Source organism: Phycodurus eques, chromosome 4 (assembly GCF_024500275.1).
Source record: "Phycodurus eques isolate BA_2022a chromosome 4, UOR_Pequ_1.1, whole genome shotgun sequence".
NCBI lineage: Eukaryota > Metazoa > Chordata > Actinopteri > Syngnathiformes > Syngnathidae > Phycodurus > Phycodurus eques.
This window is the reverse complement of record NC_084528.1, coordinates 18,578,525-18,578,766: the sequence shown is the minus strand read 5'-3', so window position 1 is coordinate 18,578,766 and position 242 is coordinate 18,578,525.

The window sequence follows — 242 nt, the reverse complement described above, 5'->3', positions numbered from 1 at the left end:
TATTTCTAAAATATTGTCCATTTAAATAACTAAAATGTAATAATGAACAAATGTAATTGTCTCTTTTCTTTGATAATGAACAATAAAAAAAAAGTTTGGAACCTTTATTACTGTTTTATTTATGCACAATTACACCACATTCAATTGCATCATATTTAAAAAAATAGGTCTGTATTCAACTGATTTCTAAAATATTATAAAAACTATTCTAAAATTAGATGTACTAGTTAGTAGAATTGTAG